At 46.3% G+C, this 16,137-nt stretch overlaps 1 protein-coding gene across 8 annotated transcripts in view; it reads right to left on the bottom strand.

The window, feature by feature from the left end:
- Window positions 1-3,482, bottom strand: part of RABGEF1 (RAB guanine nucleotide exchange factor 1) — a 46,751-nt gene extending 43,269 nt beyond the window's left edge. For 3 of the 8 annotated variants that reach the window (XM_075594438.1, XM_075594445.1, XM_075594446.1), the window contains exon 1: window positions 3,262-3,415. The gene's annotated coding sequence lies outside the window, so the exon portion shown is untranslated. The other 5 variants (XM_075594444.1, XM_075594443.1, XM_075594440.1 and 2 more) reach the window with 5 other exon arrangements.
- Window positions 3,483-16,137: the final 12,655 nt, after the last annotated feature.

Below are 16,137 nucleotides of genomic sequence, written 5' to 3'. Positions count from 1 at the left end.
TGTGAGTGTGTGTAGGTAGTGTGTGTGTGTGAGTGTGTGTAGGTAGTGTGTGTGTGTGTGTGTGTAGGTAGTGTGTGTGTGTGTAGGTAGTGAGTGTGTGTGTGTGTGTAGGTAGTGAGTGTGTGTGTGTAGGTAGTGAGTGTGTGTGTGTGTAGGTAGTGAGTGTGTGTGTGTGTAGGTAGTGAGTGTGTGTGTAGGTAGTGAGTGTGTGTGTGTAGGTAGTGTGTGTAGGTAGTGAGTGTGTATGTGTAGGTAGTGAGTGTGTATATATATCAGAAAATAGCCGTGTTAGTCCAGTTGCGATAGTGCAGAATGAGTTCGTCAGTATTAGTATTCTGTATTAGTATTGCTTGACCTGAAGAGAGAACTCTCGAAAGCTTGTCCTATGACATAAATTGTTAGTCCAATAAAAGTCTCTCTCCCTCTCCCTCTCCCTCTCCCTCTCCCTCTCCCTCTCCCTCTCCCTCTCCCTCTCCCTCTCCCTCTCCCTCTCCCTCTCCCTCTCCAGCCAGCCAGCCATCCAGCCAGCTGCTGTATTCAGAACTTTCTTTTGCTTCACAAATAAACCAAATCAGGTGCCATCTACATTAAGATCACCGCATTTACATGCCCACTGACAGGACTGTGTGACCAAACCCAGAGTGCTGCGTCTTACTCCAATATGCACAATGAAAAACTAAAGGCTTGGTTTACCAATTTAAATAATTAATATTTAGGATTACAAAATCTGAGTATGGTTGGCAAGGGCCCAACTCACGCTTACTTTCCACACAGTGACACTTGTTCAGCAGATTAAGGGAATGCCGAGTTCTCGTGCTCGAGAGAACCTGCATATGGGGGACCTGTGGACTTGTAAAATGCCATAAAAAAAAGAAGAAAAAAAAGAAGAAGAGGTCCTTCAGTGGTTCGTCGGTACTTTGTCTACTTATTGGCTACCACTTCATTACCTTACTGTTCCCATGGTGTTTGTTGGCACTGTGGCCTGATTGCAGTTTGACAACATCAGAAGGTTAAAGGACCGTCCTGCTTTTCTCTGCATTGCTATAGCAATGAGATATTTGTTATGAAAAAATATATAGAAAAGTAATTGATTTAAATGCTTCGTAACATAACGCAGAGAGGCAGGACTTTTGTTTTCTATTTTCTCTAGGCATATTAGAGTCACATTCACCTCTATAAATATACCTTCCACACATGGCAAATACACATTAGCATACGTAAATAAGCAGTCACTATAATATACACTCAGCAGGCCAATGTCAGACATTATTCCATGACTAAGATTACTTTGGCTTCAGGAAGTCATGCTGGTCCCAGAGGTGGACACTATTTGTAGTCGTCAGCGAATTAGCAGCGAGCACTAATGTCGTGTTAGCTACATCATAATTATCTGTCACCAAATTACAGGGGCTTGCTTCCTGTCTCTACATCACCGTCAATAACATACAAAGGACAGCACCACACTCCAATTAACTTGCCCTTCCCGTGGCAACACACAAACTAGAAGTTAAGCCTTTTATCTGCAGTGTGGGGTGTGACTTTGGGAAGCAGAGCTGCTATTGACCATTCTGCTTTTAAAGAAGTGTTGCAGCAGTCATGCTGTGCCAGTCCCCACAGCGGACAAGTACACTTTGTCGACAGAAGAAAAAAAGGCATTGTGCTACATCCAACTTGACAAATTATATAGTTAAATACGTATCTGTTTATCATCTCATATGGGTAATTTAGTTCAATTATTTGGCCAAAGTATTTTAGGCCTACAACTACGTCATGATTATGACCCTTGCTTATGAGATAAGTATTTAACTATATAATATGTAACGTTAGTCATGTAGCATTAGGCCTGTCTTTTGTTCTATACATGAAGTCACAATCCTAGTAGCACTCTTTTTGACACAAATATATATGATGTGGTGGATGTGGGTTATGAGCTTAACGGGGCTGTGTGTTTTTGTAAAATGCGTCAACTCCTGGGACTGGTAACACACAGCTTTTGTAAATGCAAAAATGGAAATTCTCTGTACCCTCACTGACCCCAAATTATACATACAAGCAGTTACAAGCCAGAATTAAAATCAGGCTCAGAGATTCTACTCAAACTGAATAAAGCCTTCGATTGGGGGAATGAGCGAGACCACTTTCCAACAAGTGATAGCTTAAATATTTCAGTCAAATTAACAAAAAAAAGCTTATGGGGCTGAAGGAATAGCTCCGTGGTTTGGTAATGAGCTTAGAAGTGGATGAACCCAGTCAACCAGTTCCAACCACAGGGTCAGCTCTCCCCTGTGATCTTGGACAAAATATTCTCTCTCTGTGGCTCAAGCCCTAAAATAAGATTGAAAGCGCTACAGAGCAGGACTTGTGTCTGCAAAATATTATGACCAGCAATGTGGACATTGTCAACGGTATATAGGAAACATTTGTCTTAATGGGAATTGGAAACAGTACTGAGTCACAAGAAAAAGCAGCCCCGCACACCAAAAAAATATCCCGCCCCACATGAGTAGGACCCCAAATATAAATGAATTGAAAAACGTTGCTAACACATACAGAAAAACAATGTTGAAATTGCCCTGATACATATGAATTGAGCACATCATACATACCACAGATACAAAGATAGCGGTACTGTCAGCTGTCCCATATTATTGTTACTTTTTTTAATTGCAGTAACATTACCCTCAGTGCTGTTACAGCAGAAGCATGCAATACAGAAGTACACAAAAGCAGTAATATACATTTTGTGGCACAACATACAGCCTTATAGAAATATTAGACAGTCTGTAAAAACCCAGTGCTTCGCACAGCGTACTATACTGTGATTGTGAAGCCCTTTGATAAGCACTATATGAAATAAATGTATTATTATATATTGTAAGTAGACATATTACTAAAATTAAGTCTGCCTCTATCATTTTCAGTAATACCTCCCTAACAAACAAAATATATTACATTTTTCATTTAAATGTTACATTTTGTATAGATTACATTAAATATCCTGAGCTTATACTACGAATATATAACTCCTACTATTGTGACAGGCCTGTGTCTGTATGGGGGCAGCTGCACCTGCTTATCACTCACAATAAGTGCCGCTTGTTGACAGGGGAGGTTTGCTGGAGGATAACCAGGGAGGGGCTCCCAGCTCTGTGGGGTGATAGCTGGCGGGTTTCCGATACACAGGGCGTGGCCTTCGCTTCCCCCCTTCAGTATACGGAACAGTCTCACCGCCCCCTCCAGGGGACCCGCGCGGCTCCTCACCTGTTCCCACCGCAACCAGGCGCAATCCCCACGCGACCTCACTCGCCGAAGAGCGCTACCTACAGCCAAACAGCAGGGCCCCGGAGTGCTACGTCACACGCACCACGTCACAAGGCTGCGTGCGTTCCAAACCTCGCTGTGATTAGTAACTTCCGGTTACCTTCACCGAAAAGCTGGAGAGCTCCTAGTGTCACGGAGAACTAGAGCGTCTCTGCTGCAGCTGATCCAGATGGGAGGAGCCAGGGGGACCATCTTGGATTTGGGCAAGAGAGGCTTCGATCCCAGTGATAATACAGTTGGCATTGTGGTGACGCAAGAAGGTGTGCGTGCATAGTGACTAGGGGCGTGGCCAGCGTAACTTGGGGTACTTGATTGACATGGTGACATGAGCCTGGTTGATAGGAGCTATGTATCAGGTGCACTGTTGACGTTGGTCCCACTCGTGGGCTGGAACTCGGGTGCTGCAGCCCCCTTGGGTGTTATACTTTTTTATTTTAAGGATTACCATTATGTAATCGGTAGTGTACATGTATGTTACTGATTTCGTATGTACAGACTGCCACCCAAAATGTAAATCCAGTCCTGCTGCCAGTGCTTTGGAAGAATCCTTGTCCTGTATGAAAGCAGCAGTTCTGACTAACGTCTTATTTTAACTATTGTTTTGTTTCCTTACATTGACCGCCGGAGCGGGAAAGCGCTTTTGTATCTCCATGTACCATACCCTCCCAACAAGTCCCAGATGAAAATAGGTGCTATTACACCCTCACGCTGCTCATATACACCTTGAACACACTAAACAATTACCCCCGCTTCAGCTGAAATATGGTAGGTGTTGGTGCTTAAAGGGGCTGATTATATATGAGACCAGAGAGGATAGGACCCCTGTATAGCACTCTGTCACCTTGTGAGATGATGATAAAATTAAAACATAATTTGATTTTATTAGGAACTCATTAAAACAATGGGGGTTAAAACAAGAATTAAATAAATTGCGAGCACTGTATAGACTCTAAAGAGAATAGTATGGTAGCCAGTGTTAGGTGACCAGTGTTATGTGGATTTACTGGCCCTAGTGACACTTGTATAAAGACATCTCCTAGGGAATGTCTATGTGAGGGAAGAATAGTAGAGGACCTTAAATGCAGTGCCAACAGTATAATAGGTTTTTTGGTGCACCTACAAGTACCAAAAAAAGTTTGCGCCTCCCTGCATTAGATGACCGTACATAGCTTTGCTTGGTCTCATACCTTATCAGGGTGCTGGATCCACGTAGGCTGGGCGTAGTTCTGCAGATGGAATAATGAAGGGCAACAAGAACTTTTATAGTACAAACAAGAGCTTTATTGACAGCTGTCCACAATGCTCCTAGCACATGGGCATCATCCACAATAGACATACTTCTTGTATCTTCACAGCAGGGTTGACACCTTCTATTCAAGGCTAACCCGGAGATAATTTTTTTATATATTTATCTTTATATATTTATTTCTCTTATCAGCGTCTCCCGGCATCCTCCCTTGCAAATCCCATCAGAAAATTGAGTTTCAAAGATCTGATTGATGATCATACAGACAAAGAACGAAATAAATGTAATCAGATGTGCGCGACGTCAAATGGTGTTGTGTTGCCATGTCAATGGGACACTTTATGGCGCTGGGCTGTCACGTGACCCCACATTGTCATGACAACGTGGCGCCGTGTAACATCGTGATGTCATGGAGTGTCTCGTCAAGGTAATGGGCGTCATGTAACGCCGTGACATCACATAGCGTCCCGTTGTCATGGCAACATGGAACTATTTAACGACGCGCAGCCATGTTGGCGGAATTTGCAGGGGGAGATGCCATCGCAACCCGGAGATTTACCAGGTAAACCCGTAGCTTGGAGATATGTGGCCGAATCCCGTAGTCTCTGGGTCAAACCCGGAGTGGTGGCAACCCTGTTTCACAGTGATTGTACTATTCATATGTAGCCAGGTCTCCTGTTAATGCGCAAACCACCCCCCCCCTCCGGTTACTCACGGCAGCCGCTCGGGGTGAAGTGCGGGGGCGTGCGCTAGCATAGCGCGCCTCTCCTATGGATGCGGTTGTTCGGGATCAGCATACGCAAGCACCGGCGCTTCGGTCAGGCATTTCTTCAATTTTAGGAAGGCCTGTTCACACTCAGACGTCCATTTATCACCAAACGGTTGGCGGGCCGATATGGCCTTCCTTCCGGTATCTTCGGGATATATCTTCAACAGATTGTTCAGGAGTTTAGCTCTACTAGAGTACCCTTCCATGAAGCAACGGTAATACCCACAGAACCCCAGGAAAGATCGTAGTTCAGTGACATTCTCGGGACGCGGCCAGTTCACGACCGCTTCTACTTTGGCTGGGTCGGTGGCGATCCCTTGAGCAGACTGGGTATATGAAATAGACCGGGAGGCCAGGCATCTGAGATTCTATCGCATCAAAGACACTGAAGGCCGGGTAAAGGTATGGCATCGTAACCACCTTCTCCCCATTCCACAAGTGGGAGATGAGGAAACGGAAATACTGGCCACACCACTCAACGGTGAGTCCGACTTATCAGAGATGGGTCAAGGGACTGTCAATAACGAAACCCACTCTGAAACTCCTGAAGATCCTATGGAAGGACCCTCTCAAAGGGACTACTCCACAGAAGGGGCATCTCCCGGAGGAGCTACGGGTAAAGGGCCCTGTAAGCCAACGCCAACTAAGGTGGCACCAACAGGCCAGCCTTTGGATCCACAGAGCCTGTGCTTTGGGCCTAACAGACTGTTCAGAGACATTTCTCCCCTCAAGGGAAGAGGCTGAGCCTCAGGACTGTGTTTATTACTCCCCCGAGGGAGTTGCAGAAGAACAGCTCCGAAGGAGCCAAAGAGTCAGGTACCCTCCAACTCGGGTAACCTATGATCAAATTGGGGCACCCCATTATGAGGCTCAGCAGTGGTCTCGGAGCAAAATCCAATCTGTGATTGTGATGCTCACAGAATTATGCAACATCGTATAAAGTCAATGCGAATGTGCCAAGTTATATTTTGAACTGCATTTTTATTATATAATTTCTGTACATGGTTGAGTTGTGTCCCAAGCGAGGACGTTGGGGTTTTTTACCAGGGGGAGGATGTAGCCATGTCTCCTGTCAGTGCGCAAACCCCCCCCCTCCGGTTACTCACGGCAGCCGCTCGGGGTGAAGTGCGGGGGCGTGCGCTAGCATAGCACGCCTCTCGTATGGATGCGGCCGGTTGCTGGGGACGCGTGCGGCCCGTTGCTAGGGCCGCGGTCGCGTTGCTGAGGTCCCGGCGGCTCGCGGTGCAGGGCGCCGCCATTGCAGGGTGCGTTGCGCATGCGAAGTGATAGCGCGGCAACCCGGACCAATAGAAAGAGGGCTCTTGGAAGGGACTACATATCCCATGAGCCTAGGAGCGCCCACATGACCCCAGGGAGCCAATAGGGTGACAGCATCTCCCTGCAGGGGAGATTGGATACATTTCGCGGGCTTGGAGCACGTTAGGCAGTTGGTGACCGGATCAGCTAGGGGAAGGAGGTAGGGTGCAGGAGTCAGTGACTCCATGCACTAGGCCAGCAGCCCCCTAGGGCCCCAGATAGCCCTGAGTCACCAGTAGCTCAGTGTTGTAGGGACATGCCCCAGGTTAGGGACCCGGCCCCTTATTATTATCCAGAGTCAGTTAGGGTCACAGCGGACGCTGCATTTCCATCCAGAGGTTTGGGCTCAGACCTCCGCTGCGGCTGCAGCAGCCATCCGGGTGGGATCGCCCCGGAAGGTAGTTCCTGTATTCGACAGCCTCCGGATCCTTTGTGAAACTCCTTGGCAGGCCCGGGCACTGGAGTGCTCGGCAGGTAACCATCATCAAGTGCACCAACGATCCTATATTATTCATATAAGACATAGTGGCTGCGCAGTCACACATTTATCTCACTTGCTGGTGGAGGACATATTGTGTGGGGTTACTGGACACGGGGTGGGATCACCCGGTGAAAGTGGGATAGCGTCCTGCGAGACGCAGTAGTTAGTGTCTCCTCTAGGGAGGGACACCTGTTGATGTTATATGCAAAAGTACGTTTCCTATGCTCACAAGTAAAGTTATTGGTTGTTTACATGCTGTTGTGTGATATCTATATATTGTCCTGCAAGGATCACTCCCCCTCTGGTGGGAGCCATCGCAGGTGGAGGCGCTGCACTGAGAACGAGGTTACTCCTATTATTATTATACGTGCCCCCGGCTCCCCGTGGCGGAGGCTTAGGCCCCCTGTGAGCCTAACAGGTAAAGCACCACACCTGGTAACATTAGGTTCCCCGCACACATATACCATATGCTCTTGGGTGGGGGAATACCCGTTACACATAAAATATACATCTTTATAAAATACAGTTCAAAGCTTTGCCTCAATGTTTAATACAGCAGGGCCCCGCTTCTCGGTGCCCCGCTTTTCGGCGATCCGCTGATACGGCGGCACCGAGAAGGGGGCCGCCATCTTGGATCCTCAGTCGTGCATGCGCAGAACGGGCGGGTGCGCCCGGCGCGCATGCGTAGACCGTAGTTTGCGTGCGCATACAGTAGTTTGCACGCACAGACCATATGTCGCGCATGCGCAGAACGGCAAAAATGCCGATTTGCGCATGCAAAATCACTGAAAATCGCCGGATCCGCTTGCCGCCGATTTTCACTATACGGCGGGCCCCTGGAACGGAACCCGCCGTATACCAAAATATTGACATGGCGCAGCGTACCACTACTTTCGTCAAGCTGCTTCAACCACGGATTTTATAATATAAAATGCAGGAGAAATACATTCTGTAGGCATGTTATTAAGGAAGGCACTAGGAGTGAGGAAATAAGGGGTTATAATGTGATATATAAAGTAATTTGGTAAACTAGGAGTCTCAAACAGATCCAGTAGGTGGCGTATGTAATCTATTTACTAATATACTGTAGTAGGAATAGTAAGTAGTCTCCGCCAATATTTGTGCATTCTGTATTATACAAGAGCAGATCGATGCTGAACAGCTGTCCCAAATTCATACATTATGTTCCAACTCGGGCTGCACAGAACAGCACAATGTCATGAATTTAATAGGACACCATGACCTTTTTATCCACAAAGAAGCCTTCTATCTATACATCTATCCTCCACACATCAGTTTATTAGTGGTTAATTTCCTAATAGTTAAAATAAAACGGATTACAAACTAATATTCATTTTTTCTTCTTCTCCCTCTTCCTATCTCCCCCTATGGATTCCACAACTAATACTAAAAGTTATTATAGTTTTTCTTAATTGATATGTCTTTAAATATCATACGTTCCTACTTTGTTATTAATTTGCTCCTTATGTTGACATTGCAGTAAAAAAAAGACTGAAATGAAATATGTATCATTATTACTAAATTGTACATTTTCAATTGCCTTTTATAACTACTTTTATTCAAATGGCGGTTTATCTAACTGTATTTTATAGTACTGTATACCTTGTATTTAAATGGTATGTCAAACCTTTTTGCTATTATGCACTCAAATTGTTTTCCTGCGGGGAAACATAAAGTTTAGTGTGAAACATCCTCAAGTGACATACAGCACCATGTAGCACCGTGGCTAAAACACTTTTGCGCCTGTTTGTATAACGCCTATGTAGGGTGACCATATTTTTCCCTAGAAACATTTCATGCATGAGCGAACGGCGAGCGCCGACTGTTACATGCGCCGACCGTGGCATGCGCAAAAGGCGTGTGCCGACCATCGCATGCCCGAACGGCAAGCACGCATGCACACAAGCTGCAGGCAAGTGCCAGCCACTCGTGCTGGCTGCTCGGGAGCATGCGCGATCGTCACTTGCAGGCTGCGCATGCGCGATCGTCACTTGCAGGCCGCGCATGCACGATCTGCAGTTGCCAGCCGCTTGTGCGGCCAGCAAGTGCCGATATAAACTGGGTCAGTTGACAAACAAGTCGGGTCCCAGGACAAAGTCTGAAAAACCGGGACTGTCCTGGCTAAACCGGGACGTCTGGTCACCCTACGCATATGTAACCCTCCTTAGCTGGCTTTAAAGGAGGTCAGATTGACTAAATACATAGGAAGTGCTTAGTCTCTCGGGCCTTTGCAGGGTAGGGTGCTGTCTGGGCATGGATGCTTGAATATGAAAAGGAATGGCGCCAGGAACTTTTATAAACAAAAAGGTGCTTTATTTGGCAGCCGTCCATAACGCTTCACAGACATTGACATACTAGTTACTTGACAGAAACTTGTGGTAAACAATATCACTCTCCTCTTCATCTCCCGGGTACCTATCACTCGTTTGTTGCGGAGGTACTTAAACTTGTTACCCATAGTAAAGTATAAATTAGCAGTCTCTTGCATCGGGTTAATAATACTCCACCACTTGTTAAGCAGGTAGTTAAGGCACACATGTTGGGCTCCTGAGTTAGCAACCCGCTATTCTGTATTGCATGCTTTCTCCATACCTACATGATCAGGAATGTGCAGAGAACCTTCCGGTTGGGCCGGTCCAAACATATTCCAGGGTTACTACGCTGAGAACCCCTTACCAAGAGCATGCTGCATTCTTATCAATAGCGAGAACAAATCGAGGGCCCTTACTACTTACGCTTACTTAGGTCAAGGCACGTTTCCTAACTAAAAACAACAAACGGCGACAGGACACATCCTACTACACATAAACCTATTTACAGGACTCACAGTGAGGACCCCAGTCAGAACTCTGAAGAACTTAGGGTGGAGCTATGCATGTCACGGGAGACCAGGACAAATACACCATGGATCAATTCGTCAGACAGAATAACAGAGTTACTAAAAATGACTTTATTGGAAAATAGTATCTACAACTGTCCAACACATAAAACGCACACTCACCCAACTGGGGTAACTGAGGAACACCCTACAGGCCTAGGTGTGGGGACCTCTGTTAGGAAGTTTTCCACATTATGCTCCCACAGTGTCTATAAGGAACTGCTATCAGAACTCCTAACAGACACAACAGGAACCCATAAACCTAATGAACTAATTAGCTCATACATGGAACTGGAACTACTAACAGGGGCCACCCTCCACCTTTTTTATACCCCATGGTGACATCATGGATGCACATAGGGAGGGTCAAAGGCAGGTGCCTCCAATGTGCCTTGGCCCCGATTGGTGGGTTAAATGCAACCTTGGTTCTGTTACATGAAACTTGCAACATTTCATCCTGAACACAAAGTTAACACATGGTCCCTGAAGTGCTCAACCAGGCTATACAACACATCAGAGACAGGACATGAAACACAGACAGAGCTCAGTGCTACATCCAAAGACACTAATACACGGTACAGTGCATGTATATATATATATATATATATCTTTTTAAAAATGGTCTTTTAGTTTAGCCCTTGAGCCTCTCCAAGGCAGACCACGTCTCAAGGGTCCTAACACTAAAATAGATTCTTAATAACCTGTACATTACCAGGAAGAATGATTTAAAATAAATCTGTCAACATTAGTTGCATAGTTCTAAGTCTAATTGACTTTTCAATAGTTAAAGCTCACTCCTTTGCACCTTCCACACCCATGGGAACACCCATGAATACAGTGTGAGGAGCCCAGAAGAGCGCAGCAGAACATTACAGCTGTAATGTTCTGCTGCGCTCTTCTGGGCTCCTCACACTGTATTCATCAAGGAAGAGTTAAACACGGTGACTGTTTTTTGTAAAACAATAATGCAAAAAGAATTCTGATTGCCAAAGTTTAGCTGTTGAAACGCGTAGGGCCAGGTGTGCTGTGGATCCTGTCAGCGTTGGTTTGCGTTTTCTGCTTGGCATTCTCCTGCTTGAACATCTCCGTGCACGGCGTGACGTCATCTGTTTATTCCGCCGCAAACACTGTCCCCGGTGGGAACCTAGACTATCTGGTAGTTTGTTCCCGGGGAAAGAATACTGAGACGAGCCTGATGACGTGAGTTCCTGCTGGCAGAGATACACGAGGGCTGTACTGGATGCGGTGGTGCCATGGAGCAGAGTAGCAGTGCAACAGCGCTTCCAGATCCTTTGGAGCATGAGTATAACTCATACAATGCTTTTTTACCTTTTATGTTTGTGAGTTCATTTTATGAGTCTTTTATTGGAAATTAAACCATTTTTTGCACAGTAATGCACTAGGATTGGGCGCTTTTTTCTTTTATTTTCTATGCAGGTGGAGAGGGAGGTCGTTGTGCCCTTTAAAAGAAGCAGCCTTTTTTCCTGTTAGTGCTTTTCTGTTCCCTGAATTTTTGGACTTTATTTGGACTCCAGAGGAACTCTGACAAAGTTTGTTATTGGGTCCACAGCACATCCTTTTATAACTATTTATGCATTTGGTGATATATTGATTGCACAGTTAGATATATTTATATTTGTATTCTAGTTTTTTATTTTACACATTTTTTATTAATGCACTTGATTTTGTTACTGTCACACTATACCTAAGCGCAGTCCTTTACTATATATATATATAGTATATAGCCGGCGGCGGAAGGTGAGGACGACCGCAGCGAAGGGTGAGGAGGACCACGTTGACATCCTGGTGGCGGTGGGAGCAGTGGAAGACATCCTGGTGGTGGTGGCAGCAGACGTCATTTTTCAGCTGGTGGGAGCAACAGAAGACATCCTTCACAGACGGTGCCGGTGTGAGCAGAGGAACATGTGACCGGAGCAAGAGAGTTACTATTGGACAGCAGGGGAGGAGCGTGACTTCCGGTGCAGCTCCTCCCCGGTTGTCCAATAGTAACGCTCCTGCTCCGGTCACATGTTCCCATTCTCCACCGGCACCGGCTGTGAAGGATGTCTTCTGCTGCTCCCACCGGCTGAAGAATGACGTTTGCTGCCACTGCCACCAGGATGTCTTCCACTGCTCCCACCGCCACTAGGATGTCTTCCACTGCTCCCACCGCCACCAGGATGTTACCGTGGTCCTCCTCACCCTCTGCCGCCAGCTGCAGGTAAGCCAAAACTACCCGGCCGGGTAAAAAAGAAATTTTCCGGGGTACCCGGAACCAGTTACCCGATCATTTTTGGTACCTGGTACAACACTACACAAGGCATACAGGGGGAGGAGCTAAACCAGAGTGAGCCCTGCCAATTTATCTGTTAAGGCCGTTAACCCCTTATAGAACTAGTAGTCCCCAAAGAGGGGGCTACACATATAACATAACAGCGCAGCATTGTGTTAAGAAAATTGTCTTTGAAACGAGTACCTGGTTTGAATCCCACTGTCCGCTCTTCTTGTGGCCATAGGCACCAAAATTAGATTGTAAGCGCTTTGGAAAGGAGACATATTGCATGCACAAGTGGTGTAGCCTGTCAGTGCTGTATAAAAAAAAAGGTATTATTGCTATTAGGGTTTGAATACATATGAAAGTATACAGACATATGCAATTACAAATTAAGTGAAAAGATTCACAAATAAATTGGTAAAACAAATATTAACCATGTTACAAATAATAATTATATGCCAAACTGAGCAAAGAAATAGGAATACAGATGGATAAAATGTTGGCAGTGTGGAAAGCAACAATTGGAAAGTGAGAAGAGATAGAGTCTATAAAGAGTTCGGTCAGCGGTGCGTTTACCACCACTTGTGTGTGACCCAAGCAAGTGCTATTCTAGTGCCCAAAAGTGAAAAATAGAGATACATAGGCCCTTATTCTATAAACTGGGAGCTGGAACGAGGAAGGGCTAGGGTGTGTAGGTGCAGTACGTCTGGGACCCCTGCACTAGGCCAGAGACCCTTTAGGCCCCAGCTTGGCCCTGACTCCCCTTAGCTTGTGGTTGCCGCAGGGACAGGCCCAGTAGTTAGGGACACTGCCCTTGTAGCACCAGTGTGAGGGACACAGCCAGGACGCGGCAGCGAACTGGTGATCCGGTGGTCTGGGACCAGATCACTCTACAGATCAGAGTGATATGGTGATACCATCCACAAGGGAGGTCACCCCACGTGGAGGCGGCCGTCGTTGTTGACTACAACCTTCGCTGGATCAGTGGCTCTCATCCTTCTGTTGTGGTGCTACCGGGTGCTAGAGTACCTGGCAAGAATCATCAAGTGCACCAACTTCACACACGGTAGTTGTGGGCAGCGCTGGCTCACTCATTTGGCTGTGTTGCTACTTGTAGACACCAGGGTGGTTGGGTGCCCAAGTGCCCCTCAGTACTTTGGGGGAATAATCCATCAGGTGGGGACATTGAGTTGGAGGACACTGTGAGGTTATGGCTGTGCGTGGCCTAGTTGGTGGGGACGGTATATGGTTATTATTCTTATGCATGCAGTAAACTGTTATTATTAACATCAGCGTGTGTATTATTGGATGGGGTCCTGTAACTGGGTTATCCAACATAGTAGGATCCCGTACAGGTGGAGGCGCTGTCACCGACGGATCAGGTACACCCCAGGCTCCCAGCAGTGGAGGCTCAGGCCTCCTGTGAGCCGCAGGTAATGCACCACATACACCGTAGCCACCATATCTCCCAGGGGATGGGGGAAAGTGTGTTACACCAAGTTCCTATCTGATTTGGAAATGAACAAGTTCAAAGATAAACTGGATCAGTGGTTGTGAAAAATAGGAAAATAAAATGGAAAAATCCTTTGTTCATTTCTGCTTATCCTGACTCCAGTCTGTCGGAAGAACAATGACATACCAAGAGTTATTATTTGTTCCTCCATTGCAACTTAACTGTTGTCCACTAAAGCTCAAGAGTCTAGACCAATAAAGCATGCAGGGGTCAGACATTGCAATGTCAAAGTCTTTATCTCAGAGGTGCAGTACCATATACGTAGGACCAAATTGATGTGACATTAGAGAAGTTATACGTTAAAATAGGCTATATAACTCGTTACAGTTTTTTGCTTCAAGAGGTGCTAGTAACACATAAAAACAAAATGAGCCAAGTATGAATATTTTTTAAAGTTTATCACGACAGTGTTTGTAAACATGGAAGTTTAGGTTGGGTTTTGCTGTTGATAGCACTGCATTACCTCTCTTTTATTGATACCACTGCATTACCTCTCTTTTATTGCTGTCCCTTTTCTTAAAGGGTCCTCCAACGTGAAACAGGTGTTCAGAAATTCGATTATCTTATTCCCGGGATGGAGCAATCAAGAATGACAATCACCTTCAGAGACCCTTTTCCACTGAAAGCAAATGAAAATGTTAAAAAAAAAAATGTATTTTAAAATAATTAAACTTAACTGATTTAGTGGTATTTAATACCATGGGGATGTGTACCAAAACGGGGAGATTTGCCCCCAAATGACATAACATGTTTATCGGCGTCAATTTGAGCCAGCGGCCTATGTATGCTTGGTTATCTTGTTCCTTACGTTTACCGCACGCCGGAGACAGTGTCTGCCGCGGTTGTGCTGCAGAGGGGGTCCATGCTTTTATAATCCTCTGGTGCCGGGCCTGCCATGGTCACGCGACCACAGCTTGCCCGGGTGCCGGAAACAATCAATCTTGCTACATCTGTATATGTTAAGACAAACTGAGACAACAGGAAGTAGACCCCTTCCCCTAAAGGAGCTTACAACTAGAAATTGCTACCCAATTAATCAATCCGGATGACAGTACTTGACATCAGTGGGATGTAACACAGGGGTGTCAAACTTTTCACTCTGCGCACCCCTGCCTGTTCTCCTCTGCGGCTCACGCCCCCCCCCCCCCCCCCCTGGTCAACGCCGGCGTCAAATGACGCGTGAGGTCATGTGATGTCACGTTGCCATGGTAACATGACACCACATGACCCCGTGGCGTCATTTGGTGCCAGGTTACCATGACGACGCATCACTGGAAGGTAAGGTAAGTGTGTTATAGGGGCCTCATGTGGTCCCCCGGCATTTCATTGAAATGCCTTGGGGGAGAGCGCGGGACCTCTATAACTGCCACCCCACCCACCAAAAAAATTTTGCGCTCCCCCCAGTTTGCGCACCCCTGGTGTAACACATATATAAATTACCAGTACTGATCGCCTCCCATTATTTCACAATTATTCAGAATAGAGGAGAACAAAAATAACGATGAAATAGTAAATATGTCCAGAAAAGGAATTCTCCAAAATAGGAATAACCACTGCTTCCTCATGGGTCACTGTTTTTAACATTTGTGGCAAGTCAATTTATTACCATTTTGTTTTTTAATCCTACCGTCAAACTCATAGTCAACATTCAACACTCGGATAATGAGCCGACCCTGCTTTTGTATTCTAGTTGAGTCGGTTGGTAATTTATGTATAATAGTGGAAGATAGAAGAAAAGAGTCGAACTGGATCATTATTGCACTGTTACAGTACCTTGAGTCAGTTGGTAATGATTTTTGATGCGTGTTATTTAACAATTACTTCCAGGGCTGAAGTTTCCAGAAGATTTAGGTAATGAAACAATTTGACAACTACAAAGAAGAGACATGGATTTAGCATTAAGGCTGTAATTATACAGAAAAACGCCTGTGGTGTAGCCCATAGCCAGCGCAAAAAACAAGTTTCATACATATGTGCAGGGCCGCCAACAGGGGGGGGTCTGCCGGTGTTGGCGTCCCGGGCCCGTGAGTCAGGGGGCCTGGCCGGTTTATTAAAAAAAAAAAAGGCGGCGACCCCCGTGCGCATGCACAGAGCTGAGGTCCCGGCGCGCATGCGCAGGGAAAGCAGGGTTTCCAGCCGGTGTCTGTGGGCCTGCTCCCCCCCACTCCCAATGTGGGGCAGAGGGGAAGCGCCATGGTGGGCCCGCGCCCGCCAACCCAGCTTACCACGCGTGCGCCAACTCAGCTTCCCCCGTGCGCCCGCCTCCAGCCACAGAATCCGCCAGTCTCGCCACCCCCCCAGCCGCCCACCTCCCGT

This window comes from Ascaphus truei, chromosome 3 (genome assembly GCF_040206685.1).
Source record: "Ascaphus truei isolate aAscTru1 chromosome 3, aAscTru1.hap1, whole genome shotgun sequence".
NCBI classification, from domain to species: domain Eukaryota; kingdom Metazoa; phylum Chordata; class Amphibia; order Anura; family Ascaphidae; genus Ascaphus; species Ascaphus truei.
Note: the sequence above shows the minus strand (reverse complement) of the source record. Positions and strands in the feature narration are given on the sequence as shown.